The sequence below is a fragment of the Pteropus vampyrus genome, unplaced genomic scaffold, assembly GCF_000151845.1.
Source record: "Pteropus vampyrus isolate Shadow unplaced genomic scaffold, Pvam_2.0 Scaffold101, whole genome shotgun sequence".
Classification (NCBI taxonomy): domain Eukaryota; kingdom Metazoa; phylum Chordata; class Mammalia; order Chiroptera; family Pteropodidae; genus Pteropus; species Pteropus vampyrus.
In genome coordinates this window covers 4,911,684-4,925,552 of record NW_011888882.1, presented here as the reverse complement: position 1 = coordinate 4,925,552, position 13,869 = coordinate 4,911,684, and the positions used below count along the sequence as shown (strand labels likewise).

The 13,869-nt window shown below is 39.1% G+C and overlaps 1 protein-coding gene and 1 pseudogene across 1 annotated transcript in view; both read left to right on the top strand.

Annotated features, from left to right (window-relative positions):
• The window catches only part of SLC16A10 (solute carrier family 16 member 10), a 92,441-nt gene that overhangs the window by 39,171 nt on the left and 39,401 nt on the right, over nt 1-13,869 (top strand). The gene's annotated exons all lie outside the window — the stretch shown is intronic.
• LOC111742777 lies at nt 807-1,807 on the top strand (annotated as a pseudogene).

Below are 13,869 nucleotides of genomic sequence, written 5' to 3'. Positions count from 1 at the left end.
ACTAATAAAGGATGAACAATAACAGATGTTGGCAAAGACGTGGAAAAATTGGAACCGTCGTACATTAATGGTAGAAATTTAAAATGGTGTAGCCACTTTGGAAAACAATCTGTCAGTTCCTCAAAAGTTACCATATGCTACAGCAATTCCACCCAAGATAATTGAAAAGACATGTGCACGAGAACCTTAATACACAAACATTTATAGTAGCATTATACATAATAATTGAAAAGTGAAAACAACCTAAATGAATGAATGGATAAACAAAATGTGGTATATCCATACAGGGAATATTACTCAGCCACAAAAAGAATGAAATACTCATACATCCAAGCTACAACTTGGATGAACTTTGAAGACATACTGAATGAAAGAAGCTGGACACACAGTGGAAACATTATATAAAATGTTCAAAAGACAGAAAGTAGATTAGTGGTTGCCAGGGGCTGGGGGGCGGAAAGAATGGGAGTACTGTTAATGGGTACAGAGTTTCTTTTTGGGGAGAAGAAAATGTTCTGTAATTAGATAATGATGATGGTTGTACAACTTTGTGAATATACTGAAAACACTGATTTGTTTATTTTAAAAGATGAAATTTTATGGTATGTAGATTAGATCTCATTAAAATAGTTACACAAGCAAAAAAATCAAAAGGCAAAATACAGAATATAAATCAAGAATTTGTTTTTAAGTGCAAATTATTTCCAGCTGAATTTATTTGTGAAATTTAATAGTCTTATTAAATAGTTTTATAAAATAAAACCGTTCTCACCGCATTTCCGATAGTGGCAGCTGGAAGCGGGTTGCTGGCGGGTCATCTAGGCTTCAGTGCAGACAAATCTGGCGGGAATCAGAGCCATCAGAACTGCTACCATGACTGGACAAGAGCAGCAAGATGCTGCAGCACTACAGGATGAGGTGCGTCCTGCAGGATGGTCGTAAGTTCATTGGCATCTTTAAGGCTTTCGACAAGCATATTTGATCCTCTGTGACTGTGATGAATTCAGAAAGATCAAGCCAAAGAATTCAAAACAAGCAAAAAGAGAAGGGAAGCAAGTCCTTGGTCTGGTGCTGCTTCAAGGAGAGAACCTGGTCTCAATGACGGTAGAGGGACCTCCTCCCAAAGATATTGGCATTGCCTGAGTGCCACTTGCTGGAGCTGCTGGAAGCCCAGGGGTAGGTAGGGCTGCTGGCAGAGGAATCCCAGCTGGTGTTCCCATGCCCCAGGCTCCTGTGGGACTTGCTGAGCTAGTCTGTGGGGTTGGTGAGCCATCCCAGCAGGTGATGACCCCCCAAGGAAGAGGCACCGCTAGAGCTCTGGCAGCTGCTGCCACAGTGAGTATTTGCAGGAGCCCCAACCCAGTACTCAACCGGGTCCTCTTCCACCAATGGGTCAAGGGGCAACCCCTCCAGGCATGATGGGCCCACCTCCTGGTATGAGGCCTTCCATAGGTCCCTCAGTGGAGATCCCCCTGGATGAGGAACTCCAATGGGCCAGCCCCCTCCAGAGATGCGCCCCTACCATGGGATGCGAGGCCTTCTTTGACCCTTGGCCACAGAGTTATAGAAGTAGCTCCACAGAGGCATGGGCCGGGTCCCCCAGGGCCACGTTACCACGGACCTGTTTGTTATGCTGTCATTCGTGGAGTCTCGCTGGATTGTCTGGTTTCCCTTACAGGGCCCTCTCCCCCGGGAATGTGCCCACCAAGGCCCTAGACTCCTCTTGGCCGTCCTCAGCTCCCTGCCTGTTTGCCAAAAGGCTGTATGTAGTCCCTTGTGGCCTGTGAAACAAATTTTAAACTCTTAATAGGATATTTTAAGTGCAAAAAAGAAAAAAAAAAGAAAAAGAAATTCTAGCATTCAGTGTTTATTAATTTCCAATACAATCACTCATGTTAGATCTACCAACATATGTATGTACTTAAAAGTAGTGTGAATTGTTTAATACTGCCAAACGTTTCTCTCCATGTGCAATGGCTGTGAATACAATGCTAATTGGAACCATCGATTGGAACAAGAAGAAAAGCAAGAAAATGCATGCTCAGCACTACTTGGCAGTGAAACTTCGTCATGCAAGAATCCATTGCAGTCATGCTCGCAAAGAAGAAGGCCTTACTAAATTAATTTGGTTTTCTCTTACCTAAGTGCTTCTGCTGCTCAAGTCTTTGTACACACTCAACTCCTCCGTAGTGACAATCTTTGAGTTTGGCAGTGGCACGGCCACAACTCCATGGCCTTTAGAAGAGATCCTCTTGTTTTTAGGACATAGAACAGCAGATGTGGAGATGGGCCTCTCTTAGGTCTGAACAAGTGTATTTAGAGTTACAAGTCTCATTGCGCCAATGCTGAGCACCCACGTGTTCTTGAATAAGATTTGTATGAGAGTGTGCATCTGTGATCTGCACGGGTCCCTCCGTGGGGCTCTAACGTAGTGCTGCCGATCATGTCACATCGTCACATGCATCTTTAGGCCTTCTTTGATCATCAGCCTATCTTTTCACTGTTATACTTTCAATAGATGTCTGTTGTTTGAATTTGATTTGGGGATTAAACAGAATGGCAGAGATAATTTTGATTTGGCTAAGACATATCTTTCCTTTCAGGCTATGACAACAAGATCAAGATTTCCAGAACAAGGCAAAAGATGACTGGTCTTGTTATCCTTTCTTTTAGGCTGTTTTTTTTTTTCTCAGTCATTTATCAGTTCAACTTGTTTTAATAAATTCTTTTATATAAAAGCTGATCTAGGTCCATTATCCACTGTTGGGGATGAATGTGAGAGGCTTGGCTTGCAACCCAACCTGTATATGCCGGTGGATGGTTTATCTTGGCAGTTTAAATGTTATCTCTTAATTTTCTGCTATTCAGTAGTAAGTGACTCCCTTTCAAAATAACAGCTAGGAATGCTGTAATGAGAGTATCTTTGTTTAGTTGGTGCTTAGGACAGGGCAAGAGGCATTTGATTCATAGAGAGAGAAATCTGCCTGTTAGGTTGAAACTTATCTACGTAGGTTGATGCTTTCTTAGAACATCAAGACTTGTTTGTACGGGACAGTTTCAGGAGGAGGAGCTCCGATGTGTCTCCAAAGGTTTGCTGTAGCTATTTACAGGCAGACGTTGGGCTGCTCCTGGTGGATAGTGTGTAGTGGTCAAGAACACGGCCTCCAGACTAGGTTCCTTTCTTTCACTCTGTGTCTTATGACCTTGAGAAAGCTGCTTAACCATTCAGCCTCAGTTTCCTCCTCTGTATAAGGATACTAAGAGTACTTCAGTCAGGATTGTTTAAATCAGTAATGCATCTAAAGCACTTCAACAGTGCCTGGCACATGGTAAGTAAGCACTTAATGTTACTAAGCACAAAACTCTGTACAAAGTTCTGTGTTGGGCTAAAGAAAGAGTGACAGTTTAAGAGTAACTGGAAATTTTACCTTGCAGTTTGTCTTAGATCTGCCCGAACTACTTGTACTCAGATAACCCCTTCGAATGTAGTAGACAGTTCTTCCTTCCCTCTTGAAGGGAGTGGGGATATTGTAACTGTCTGGCCTGATCTTTAGTACATTGAGCTGTGTGAGGTATAATATTCCTTTTTACTTTTTAAAATGACACATGCTGCCATAAAGTATTAAATAGCAAGATAAAGCTTTATGATTTAAATTACTTTTAAATTCTCCAAAATCTCGCAAAGGACTTTTTTGAAACACTTGTCTTCCTCTATATTTACCTCCTCTGGCAGAACCGGTACTACTTGGCGAAGCAGTGGGGACCCTTCTTCTCTAGCTTGCTCTGTAGCATGTAAGCTGCCATTTCTCCTTTGCATTGCAGGTATTCTCATTGTGAACGAAAGGGTAGTTGTCTTCCTGCTTTCAAGGGTTAGAGTTCTGGCGAGTTAGAAATTGACCTAGGTTTCTACTCAGACAAAATCACTTACAAGCATAAGACTGTTTTTATGACCCCTGTCCCCAAATCAGGAGAGGCTGTGTTCTGACTGGGCTTAGGAAACCTACCTCTTCTGTCTTTGATAAAGCACCCACAGATTCAGTCTATTCCTGGGAATTTGGATCAGACTTCTTAAATCTTGAGCCAGGCCACACCACGATCATGACTCTCCTGTGCCCAGTGGTGTCGTGCTCAGCTTAGGCTGTTTGCTGGGTAGTTTTATTAAGTTATTTCATTATAATGGGGATTATATGATTTTTAAAAGCAGGAACCTGGCATACGCCCTGATTAATTCTAACAAAGTTGATGTCAGTGTTTTCTTTCTAAAATTAGTTTTTTTATGATTATGCAAGTTATGTACGTAATAGTATGAAAGATCAGATTTCTGTAAGGCTTATAAAAAAAGGAGCATTTCCCTGCCCCACTGCCCCCTCACCCTGGGCCCTCTGCTCTCCAAAGGCAACTGCTTTTAACTCTTTTTTTTTAGCTGTTTCTTATGGTTATCTTCATATTTCTAAATACAATGCTTATACGGCTGTATTTTGAGTTTTTAGACTTCCTTCAACAGAAGATGAAGATTTAACTCCGTTACACTACTCTTTTTCTCATTCTCTTCATATAGGCTATGTTTATAATTTTTGGTGAAATCACTTCAAAGGCAACATAGCATAGTAGCTAACAGTGAGGGCTCTGGGTCTTGAATTCCAGCCTTACCACCCACTAGATTTGTGTGATTTTGAACAAGTTTTTTCATCTTGGTGCCTCAGTTTTTCAAGAATAACCCACCTTATAGGATTGCTGTGGAGTGTGTGTGTGTGTGTGTGTGTGTGTGTGTGTGTGTGCGCGCGCGCGCGTGAAGCATCTAGAGTTTCTGGCACATAGTGAGTTTTAGATAAATTCCAGCTATCATCATTAATATCATTATGATCTATGGCCATTTAAAGGATGGGGCTGGTGTGACGGTTACATGTGAGCTGGTCAGCTGTAAATCTCTCCTGCAGGCTTTGCCCTGTACACTTATATCATGGACGATTAGAGAATTTGGACGTCCTGCAGATAGGCCACTACTAAGGAGTAGAGAAGCCCAGAAGGGGCTGACTGAGCATTCTCATTTCCTTCTGCCAAAGTCACCAAGCAGATAGTCATCTTCCCTAGGAGCAGTTGCTGAGGGGATGGAAACAGGCCTTGAGCTATCTCCACTGGGAAGTCCCTGAATGGAAACAAGAAGCTAGGGAATGAGGAAGGTTCCTGTGACAAGTCTCTACTTGCAAAGTATTAGCACAGATGTTTTTGTCCTGTGGGTGCATATTTGTGATCTCCACAAAATAACTGCTTACTCACTATGTTGCTTTTTGAAATCTGTAACATCCAAATATACACGTATGAGGCATGCTCCTAGGAAACTTTTAAATCTGTGTCAAATTTCTCTGCTATTTTTTAACCAGTTTTGTCTGTCTGGTCACCTCTGGTAGCATCCCAAACTAGCAACAGTCCAGGGTCGTTTCTAGCTTATTTGTCTTCCCCAACAATAATTTGTTCAAAATATAGAAAATGAGAAGCTGCCCATGATATAGAAACTTTTGAAAGAGAACTTAATATAAAGCAGCTTCTTCTTCCCTGAGGAATAATTTTGGAAAAAGAAACTTGCCTTACATTAAGGCATACTGAGTAAGTTGCTGGCATTTTCAAACAAACTCAACATCTTCCCTTTTCCCCCACTCCCCAAACCTGATCATTTTCTTTATTCTTAGACTCTGCCTCTGCCCCTCCCCTACTTTGTCACCTAGCCAGCTCTGTAAAAGTCAACCTTATTGTCTCTCCCTTCATCTTTTCATGTCTAGTGAATCACAAGTTCTGTTGATTTCATCACTCATATCTCTCTAATCTGTTACTTTGGCTACTCTGCTACTTCTGAGTTTAGATCATTGTCATTTGTCACTTGTACCAGCCTACCAACTGCCTCCCTAACAATCTCCCCCATGACTAGTCAGCTCTCCAAACTGTTAGCAGATTGAAGTTTCTAAAATACCATGATCATGTAAGTCCCAGATTAAAACCTAATGATGACTTTTTAACATCTAAAGATTAAAGTCTGTATTTCTCAGAATGTCAGACAAGGCTCTGCTGTGATTCTGGCTGCATCCTGAGACAACCACTTACAGATGTTAATTTCATACATGTGGCACCCTCTGTATGGAATGTTCCTGCCTCCCTTTCCCCCTGTCCTTACCTGATTAAGGCCTGTTTGTCCTTCAAGACAGTTTGGGTGTTACTGTGAGGAAATAACGGTCTGACAGCCCCTTCCGTCCCACATCTGGGGTGGGTACCCCTCCTGAGTGGTCTTCCCATAACATGGTTCACACCTTGTTCAGTTACCACACTATATGCTGCTCTTGTTGTTGTCTGTCTGCCTCTCTTGATTGTAAGCTTCTTGAGATTAGTGACTTGAGTTCCCCAGTGCCCAGAGTCTGTGACTCAGTACATATTCGTTGCATGAATAAAGCTGTATATCTCCTTCCCATTTATATTTGTCTATTTAATTTCTCAGACTCCACTGTAAAATGCCATATTTTTTCTCCATTAAATTCGATTTTGTAGCTTTCAGTCTTCTCATTACATGGATTTTGAGTCCTGATTTTGCCAACTGGCATATCAACCATTCTTTCTAGTCTTTTTTGTTTTTGTTTTTCTGTGTTGTTGTTTTTTTTTTTTTTTTGGTTATCCAGTAGGATGGCAGTTCTATGAGGGCAGGGATTTGTATCTGTTTTGTTCACTGCTGTTCTCTCAGCACCTGGAACAGTAACGGCATGCACATTATAGGCATTCAGTAAATATTTGTTGAATGAATAAATGTGTCACATACACATTCGATAAACTGGACTTATGTTTTCTTTCAGGTCTTTGTTCTTAGCTACATTCTGTTCAACATTTTTATTAGAGATAACTTAAAAAATTCCTTCACCGTTATATAGGGCTTAGTTCTGTGAATCTTATGGCAGAACAAGGCTATACTGAGAAATTCAAGGAAAATCTTAATGAATAAGAGCTATTTCATTGTGGGGGAAGTGAAGTAACACAGAAATGGCTAACACCAGGCTGTACGTTGTTTTAGTTGTATGTGCAGGAACTCCTTTCTGGTTTCTCAGAAAGCACGTTGCCTCAGAAAGAGTGGTGGAGGAACATTTTACTGTGCCAAAGGAGGTAGATTTGGATACAACCCTCTTTGAGAAAGGTAGAACAATCTGATATTATATATCTAGCAGTAATTTCCCTTTTAAGGGTTGAATGTTTCCATTCATGTATTTGATACTTTCTGGGTATTTAATATGATCTAAAGATAGGAGGGGAGAAAGCATGTGTAAAGCACCGTGGTGGCATTTTAGAAATTTAGACTTGGGGAGACGTGTGCACACAAAGACAATACACAGGGTAAAGAACCTTGGGCCAGTGACAGTGAGTGGCACCAACGGTAAGTGCTGGAGAAGTGCAGAGGAAGGAGAGAACACTGAGGGCCAATATGGTAGGACATTTTTGAAAGCGCTTGATTCTGACATGTCCCTTCATAGAAAGGCATTTTAAGAGCTTTGTTGGGTCTTTATTATCCTTATGAAAAGGTTACTAACTTGTCCTCCTAGCTTTAAAAGGTTCCGCAGCTTAAGTGCACTGACGAGGAAATAAAGGCAGTGTTGTTGTTTATAAGGGGTGAAGGAATGGACAGAGCAGAGCTTTGGACCAGACAATATGGGGTATAAATCTAGAGGCTTCCACTTTAACAGCCGGGCTCCCTTAGGCAAATCACTTAAATCTCGGAGCTTTGGCTACCTCAGATACTGTAATGTAGGGATATTATCTATCTCCTAGGGTTGCTCTGAAGATTGAATGAAGTAGTGTATATAAAGTGCCCCACATGTCGTCTGCCACATGGTTGGTGCTCAGTAATTGTTTTCCTTTCTCCTTACAAAGATAAGATGCTTCGAGTATGTTTTTTTAGTGTTCCTACTGACCATTATTAGTTAGGGTTTTAATTTTTCATGTAGCCATCACCCATATGGTTCCTGAAGTTAAGAAAAGCGACAAAGGTTCACCATGGGGGAGAAGGGGTGCACAGAAATGGATGTAGAGAAAATGGACATGCGAAGGGGATCTAAGTAGGAAAGTATTTTTCTTGATGGCCAGAACTTAAAATGATATCACTGAGTCTTATGAAAAAATGATGTTCAAGAGAAGAACAGTTGTTTATATCTTTTCTATTTTGGAGAATATTTTTCAATATCTTATATAAGCATTTGGTAAAAAATTTTCCTCTTAACTAAGTTTCTCATTGTAGGCCATTAATGTTGTTATTAATGCAAAGTTTAAAAAACTATAGTAATAATAGGATTATGTATTTATACTGCTTCATTCTGCAAAGGATTCGAGGTTTTCAGGAGCATGAAACACGACACCAATTAAATGGTATGATGGGAACAGAAAATAAGAAATCAAGAACCATTGAAATTATATGGTATATGGTTAAGACCAGAGAGAAAATAGCACCTAATACATAAACTATAAGGGCCTGTATTGTTATAATGCAATCACAAATTTGACTCTAAGCTTCTTGGCAACCAAAATGAAAAAAGAAGCATGGTGCAGGTGGTGGTTAAAGAGGAGAAAATTTACCTATTACTCGAGGAAGCACTGAGGAATAAATGAATGTTGGCATTACCTTTATGGTAGGTGTAATAATGGATCCAATCAGGCAGTTTCTCTGAGTATCTCTTGATAAAAGCCGAGGCTATGACACCAAGAGACAACTCAGAGCAGTTTTACTAGGGGCCAGCGTGATCACAGTTTCCAGGCCTAATCTAAGGGTAATGTGGGGAACACACTACACAGTTTCTCCATCTTCTTGTAATATCATTCCTTTGGTAAGGGCTGTCCAGGAGATTAGGACCTGTACTGCAGGTATTTGGTTGTTGAATTATACTGTATTTATCCCCTTTCAGGATCAAACTAACAGACTCTCAGGTTGTCATCCTCTCATGGAAACTGAGAAGCCTAATCAAAACACACATTTAGCCAGATGACACACTGTCTTAGGGACATGGGCTGGAGGATTTTATCTTCTACCTTGAACAGTGGTAAGGTTAGAAAATATTCATTATCACCCTTAGTGTGAGTTTTAATAAATGAATGAGGAGCTTTGCATTAGAAGCTGGAACTGTGAATCTAAGTTAGGAGTAAAAAAAAAAAAAAAAATCCCCAAACTTAAGACTAAATAAATGTATACTACTTTGAATTTCTGAGAACTGTCAATGAAAGGTGAACCTCAGAGACTCAGCAGTTAGTATGGGTATGATGTGTTGTGATTTTTTTTTTTAACCTTACACTTGATGTTGCTCTTCGTATTTTAGGAGTGGTGTATGATGCACAATTACAGCAAATCTCTGTAGTTGTTAGAGCCACATTGCTTCAGCTCACACTTCCTCAGTGGGGTGAGCAGTTATCGGTGAGAGTGGACGTTCACTCCCGCAGTGCCGAGTCCCAGGTTGGAGCCAGCACTTCCAGCCATGAGCAGACTTGTCCGTTTTATCTCAGTGGGCTTTTCAACTGTTATTATTTTCTAGGTATGCTATGACCTAGAAAATATTGGGAAATGAAGCTTTAATTCACTTTGTATCTGGGTAATCTTAGCATTGCTTTAAAGTTCTGTATGGAGTTTGATATTATGAGCAAAATAGAAAAATATGGTTATTTGGAAAAGTGGTTTCCTCTCAAAGCCATAAGTTCATTTCACCTTTTATTTGTGTAACTTTCTGAGGTGAAAGTAGGACTCTCAGATTTTTCACTGTAGGAATGGAGGGTTACAGATAAGCAAGGGGAAAGGCTGGAGTGACTCGTGATAACGGGTTAGGGTTGAAGACATCAGTATGAATTCATGTTCAGTGTAATATAAACATGGATGGTTACATATAGAAAGTATTTATGGATATGTGTATATACAGGAATTAGTGTGCATGCATCTATTTTCTAACTCTGTCAGCGAAGAGGGACAAACTGTCAGTCAAGAGGAGACATGATGACTAAATGTAATACTGTGTCCAGGATGAGATTCTAGAACAGAAAAAGACATTAGGTAAAAACTAATGAGACATGAATAAAATATGGACTTTATAGTAGAGATTGAATAATGTATGAGTATCAGTTCATTAATTGTGATAAATGTACCATATTAATGTAAGACGATAATATGGGAAACTGGATGTCGAGCATGTGGGTATTCTGTTCTGTCTTCACAATTTTTCTGTAAATCTAACACTATTCTAAAATTGAGAAGTCTCAAGTCTTTTAAAAAATGTTTGTATTAAAATATAGCTAACAGACAATATTGTATTAGTTTCATGTGTACACCATAGTTATTCAGCATTTATATACCTAAATGATCACTATGATAAGCCCAGCAACCATCTGACACTGTACAACCCTATCATAATATTATTGACTATATTCCCTGTGCTGTACATTACATCCTCGTGACTATCTGTTTTATACCTGAAAGTTTGAACCTTTTATTCCCCTTCACTTCCCACCCCCCGCCGCTTTTGAAATTTTCAATTACAGAGGACACTCAGTATTATTTTGTATTTGTGATTAAACATTTATAGAGAAGTCTCAAGTTTTGATCTTATGGTCGAGATAAGATTTGGGTGTTTTTATCTGAGATGAGGTTTACGAGAATTGTAGATACAGGTTAGCAAGGCAGTCAGTATCTGTGCAACCATATTTAGCTGCAAACAGGTAGAACCTCAAACTACCCGTAGTGTTAAGTCAGACCTTTGCAGCAGCAAGTTTCAGAACTATGATCCAAATTGTCAGCACCTGTGAACTTATAGCCAAAAAAGCTGCCTTTCTCATCTGTAAGCGTCATGAAATACTATCAATAATATAATAAATGCATGTCTACATACCCATTACTCAGTACTCTCAGAACTACTCAGATTCTAATATTTTCTCCTTTTAAAAAGATGTAAAACATTATAAACTCAATTGTAGTCCCTGTGTACCTTTCTCCATTTCTAATCTTCAACACTGCCTTCCCAGAAGTAATCACTGTTGTGAATTTGCTTTCCTTATTCTCATTGTGTTTTATACTAATACAATATATGTGTGAATCTGCATTCCAGTATGCGTAATACAAACATTTATTCGTTCAAGTGCGGATGGGCATTTAGGTTGTTTCCAGTTTTTTACTATTACAAACAGTGCTTCAGTGGACATTCTTATTTGTATCTTCTTGTGCACATATGTAAAGTTTCTCTGGAGTACATACCTGAAAGTGTAAGTTCTAGAATGTGGGGTATACACATCTTTGGCTTTTCTAGAATGTTACCAAATTGCTGTTTACAGTGGTCATTTCAGGTTATGTGGGTATGCATAAGAGTTCCCATTTCTTCATAGCATCACTAAAATTTGGTATGGTCAGACTTAATTTTTGCCAAATTATGATGATTTATTATTCTTTTAATTTGTGTTTTTCTTATTACTAATGAGTATCTTTATATCAACTGGCCATTGGGCTTTCTCTTCTGTATATTTTCTCCCAACTCTTTTGCCCATTTTTCTGTTGGGTTGTCTTTTTCTTATCGATTCATAGGCTATCTTTAGAAATGCAAGATGATAATAATTTACTAGTTATATGCACTGCAGTGATCTCCCATTCTGTGGCTTATCTTTTTTTGCTTTGATTCTAGGGTCTTCTGTCGCTAAGAAGAAGCATTAAACATTTTAATGAGGTCAGATCTCACCTATAGCTTCCTTCATGGTTTGTGCTTATGTCTTGAAAAACTTTCCTATCGTGAGGTCAAGATAGTCTCCTTTATTTTAAGATCTTTACTCTTTTTTTTTTTTTTTAATTTAATTTTGTAATCTGCAATCTGGAATTAAAAGTTTCCTTCATCTATGGAATTTTTTATTTCAGTGATTATTTTTTCATATCCAGGATTTCTAATGAATACTCTTTTTTTTAATGCACTTGCCCTTGTTTTATTTTTGGTTATTTGTTTCATAATTTTTTGCTTTTTAAAATGAAAATTATTCTTTCATTTATGAATTTGAAAGTTTTAAACACTCATTTGGAATGGTAGACTGGTCTACAGAATTAATTTCGTACGGAGTGACTTTTTGCTAATTGGTGATTTTGTTGGTTGTCTTTCTTAGCATTGGATTGGCTTCAGCTTTTTGGAACTTGAGTTCACAGGATCATTCTGAGTGGGAGGTATAGTGTTTTGTTTCATTCTCTCCTTCCTCACCCTTCCTGCCTAAAAGTTTGCACCTACTTCCACTTGACTCCTTGATTTCCCAGTTTAAAACCAAGACTTTTAAGTTTCTTGCTCCAGTAGCACTGAAAATTCCAGACCCAGTTAGAGAGCCGGTGGAGATCTTGTTTCAGGACTTGATCAAGAAGCCGTGTCTGTATCCTCCTCCCTCCCCTAGAGGCATGTTCTAAATCTTGAATCTTTATAGAAATTATTGAATTCCCACCCAACTCACTCTCTCCTCCAGTTTCCTTTCACAAGGTGTTGGGGAGTTCCAGCTCTGGCCTCAGTGAATGATCTTGACTCTCCTTTTCTGGTTCACAGGGAACACTTTTAGTTCTCTTGACAATCGCCAGTACTTGCTTCCAGCCTGGACCCCAGAAGGCAGGCCCAACCTAGCCCATCCCTTTTTGCAGCTCGTCTGTAGCTTGTGACCAGGTCTTTATCACTCACTCACACACACACACACACACACACACACACACACACACACACACACACACTCACACTCTCACACTCTCTCTCTCTGTCTCTCTCTCTGTCTCTCTCTCTCTCTCTCTCTCTCTTAAATACTCTACCTGTATTGTTACTTTGTGTTTGGAACACGGATAATGCATGGAAAGTGTCAGTTCACTGTGTCATCTTGATTGAAGTCTGGATTTTGTCTGAATTTAGCTTGTGAGCTTCTCCAGGGTGGAATGGCTTTTTATCAACATCAGATGTGGTGCCTGGCTGTGGGTGCCTGGTAGATGTTTTTTAATGAAGGACTTTTGGGCATGTCTTCTTATTCCTGTTTATACCTGGAATGTTTTGTTTGAATCCCACTAAAGTTGCATAACCTTGGCAAGTTGCTTAACTTGTCTAATCCTCCATCTGTTCATACCCCACCCTCATCAGTGATTAGCAATTTCCCTGGCAAAGCAAACAATTTTCTACAACTGTCATTGGATATGGAGTTCTATATATGTCAGTTAGGTTAAGGTGGTTGATACTGTTATGCAGACTTGTATATTTTACTGATTTTTTGGTTTTCTGGTTCTATTACTGAGAGAGATGTGCTAAAACATACAGCTGTGATTGTAGATTAGTCTAGTTCTCCCTTTAGTTCTGTCAGGTGTTTTTTGTGTGTGTGTGTTTGTTTTTTTTATGACATCTATTTTTTGTCGTTGAAATCTTTCATATGGATTCATTTCTTTTTTTTATCAGCATTATTGAAGTATAATTGACATGTAACAAAATGCATGTTTAAGGTATGTAATTTGATGAGTTTTGTTATATGTATATATACCAGTGAAACCACAACTATAGTTAAGATAATGAACATATCCATCAACCTTCAAGGTTTCTTAGTGCCTCTTTGTAATCCCTTGCTCTAGCTCCCCCACCCCCAACCAGGTAAACAGTGATATGCTTTCTGTCACTATAGATTAAATTGTATTTTTATAATTTTGTATAAATGGAATCATGCTTTATATACTCCTTTGCCATCTGACTTCTTTCACTGAACATGATTATTTTGGTTTTCATACATGTTGTTGTATTTATCAGTAATTTACTCCTGTTTATTGCTAGGTAGTATTCCATTATATGAATACACCCTAATTTGTTTATCCAGTCACTTATTTCTGAACATTTG